This window comes from Pteropus alecto, unplaced genomic scaffold, assembly GCF_000325575.1.
Source record: "Pteropus alecto unplaced genomic scaffold, ASM32557v1 scaffold271, whole genome shotgun sequence".
Classification (NCBI taxonomy): domain Eukaryota; kingdom Metazoa; phylum Chordata; class Mammalia; order Chiroptera; family Pteropodidae; genus Pteropus; species Pteropus alecto.
Genome location: NW_006430730.1, coordinates 890,297 through 893,366, shown reverse-complemented (window position 1 = coordinate 893,366; position 3,070 = coordinate 890,297).

Here is a 3,070-nt window from a genome sequence, read left to right as displayed (position 1 = left end):
TTGACACAAAAATTTAATTTTGTAAATAGGATATTCTCGACATTAGTGATTCCACATTAAGAAAGATTGCATGTGTTCTATATCTTCATAAGGATTTGATTACAGTGGTGTATGCATTCGAAACTCAACAAATGTTCGTGTAGAATTTGTATATTTCATCATATGTAAATTTTCCTCAAAAACTTATGAACTAGAAAAAAATTAACCTACACATCCACAAAAAAAACAGGACATAGTAAAGAGAAAGTCAACAGTTGGTGACAGAAATGGGATTGCCCTGTCACCATGGAGGAGCTGACTGACCGAAGGTCAGAGCCAAGACAGCATAACAGGAAAGAAGCCTTCATATGTGGCCCAGACACAGGCAGGCAGGCAAGCATGGTAATGGAGAAGGAGCTAGTTCTCTTCTGATTGCTACTGTTTTCTCCATGAGATAAGAAATGGGATCATCGACAGAGTGAGGTGGAGGTTTGAGGTGGATAGACAAAGCGTAAAAGGTGGGGGTCTAGGAGAGACCGATTAGAGGTGAGGAGGATTCAGGTGCGTTGGTGTGTTTCAGTTTCTTCCATTAAACCAATGCTTCCCAACTGAGTTGACTTTGCCCCCAAAGGGACACTGAATTATGTCTGGACTCATTTTTGGTTTTCACAACTGGGATGGAGGCAGCTACTGGAATTTAGTGGGTAGAGACCAAAGATACTGCTAAAAATCCTACCACACACAGGACAGCCCCCGCCACACGCGCGCGCGCGCACACACACACACACACACACACACACACACAGAACTACCCAGCCCAAACACCAATAGTGCAGAAGCTGAGAAGCCCTGTCACACATCCTTCTCTACCCCAAGTTCCTTCTGTAGCAGGGAAGCAAGTCAGACCACAAGAAGAGCTTCAGCTACTTAGAACTCCCCTTCTCATAAATCTTAGGGTCCCCAGTGAGGCAGTCCCATCAGGCTCATCTTGACCCAGTTCTAAGGTCAAGAAAAAGTAAAGTACAGGTTTGAGGTGGACCCAGTACCGCCTCTTCCCCCAGGAGCAGGGGCAGACGACAAAGGAAACCAGAGCTATGTAATCCCTTAATCAAGCCTTCTCTTCTCTTCCAGAACCTACCCTACCAGGCCTTCCTGCAACTAAACAAGAAGGGACTCCACCCCTATTGTATCATGTGCCTGGGACCTGGGGTGTCAAATTCCCCAAGACCTCCAAGCACTTCCTCCCTCATGGGAACTGTAAACATGGTTCGAGGTACTTTGCCGCAAGCATTTTTGTCACAAACATTTTTGCCGCATAACTAATTGTCTACGAGGCAATCTTGCCAGAAAAAGATAAAAATCACAACAAAGAAAAAGAGACCTTAATAAGGACATAATGAAACATAGGAAATCAATAACAAAATTAATAAGAATTTATTGTAAAATACAAACTGTTTGAATACATTTAAAATGCGTGTAGATTCACGGCTATTTTTAAGACCAGCAACACCACACCTGCTCGTCACTGTACAGACCACTATGAGGACTAGCTAAGATTTATATGTAACATAAAAAAGGAGTCACAGCGAGAACTTCGTTAATGGGGAAATAAAACCAGACAGACAGCTAACTTAAATACATTAAATCTGCCAAAGGCAGTTGATTCATCAATGGAGAAATGAAACCAAACCAAACGAAAACTGTCAACCAGTTACTTTATATTTTTTTATGGCAAAACTGCCTTCCGCCCAATTATTTATGTGGCAAAAATGTTTGCGGCAAAAATGCTTGTGGCAAAAATGTTCGTGGCAAAGGGCCTCCCAGACCCATGACTTCAGGGGCTCTCTCCCCAACACTAGCCCCAGCCTCTCGGGTCTTGGCCCAGCTCCAGGTTTTGGCAACCTGCCCTCTGACCTGGCCAGGAGTTTGATAACTAAGGCCAGTTGCTGGGGGCCACCAACAGATATAGCTGGTAGAGGGCTTAGGGGAGCAGTGGGGAGCAATGCGTGGGGGTAGGTTGGAGGGTCATTCAGATCTGACACTTTCTTCTGGGGCTTCCGCCTGCCCCAGCCTTCTCCCAACCCCGCTTCAGTCCCTGACTGACTACAGTCCTGTCCACTAGAGAGACAGAGAGACAGAGAGAGACCCCCCCAGAGAGTCCAGAGGAGACAGTGACTGAGGAAGCCTTCCAGAGAAAGAGAGAAGCAGAGAGAAAGAGAAAGGGCACAGACAATTAGAGACAAAACAGAGTGAGAAACAAAGACCGAGAGACACAGAGGGAGAGACAGACAGACACACAGAGACAAAAAGACAGAGAGAGGAAGAGATTAGAGAAGCAGAAGCAAAGAGAGGCACAGACAGAGTTTCAGAGACAAGCTGTGAGAGACAGAGAGCGGTGGGAGGAGCTGTGGAAGTCGGCCCTGGGGAATGAGAAACTCCTGCTCAGGACAGAAAGGGACTTACTTGCCCGAGGTCATACAGCCATTCCTGGAAATAGAACCAAGAGCCCAGAACACCAAAGAAACCCGGTCCCTTTCCCTGCCCATCATTTTGTCACAGTCTCACAACTCCATTCCCCCAAAGCCAGATCCAAGGCCCTGGATGGCAAAAGTGGAAAGGCTTTGCCCCACTCCAGGACGAATTGTTGCAGAAAAGTTGCAAAACCTCAGACCAGCAAGAAACCAAACAGGAGGATTTGGAGAACTCAGGTTTATTACGCCACCGGCAGTCCTAGAAGAGCTAGTGCTTAGGGGCAATATTATTTTTATCGGCAGTCTTAGAAGAGCTAGTGCTTAGGGGCAATATTATTTTTATACTCATGTTGTTACAGTTGGCATGGGCTGATGTACAGACCTCTGAAGATGCTACAGCCAGTTACAGATCATATCTAACAAGCATTAAAGCAATACCTCTTTAGGGGAGGATAGGTACTCTCAGTCAATTTTGAGATCTCTGGTCTTGCAACAAGCATGTTTACAGAAGCAGAAAAGAGTTGAATAGAAATGTTAGCCAATTAAGGGGGAAATGCCTCTTCAAAATGACACTATTGACCATGATAAAGACCAAGGACGAGTCCGGGAGTTCAAAAGTG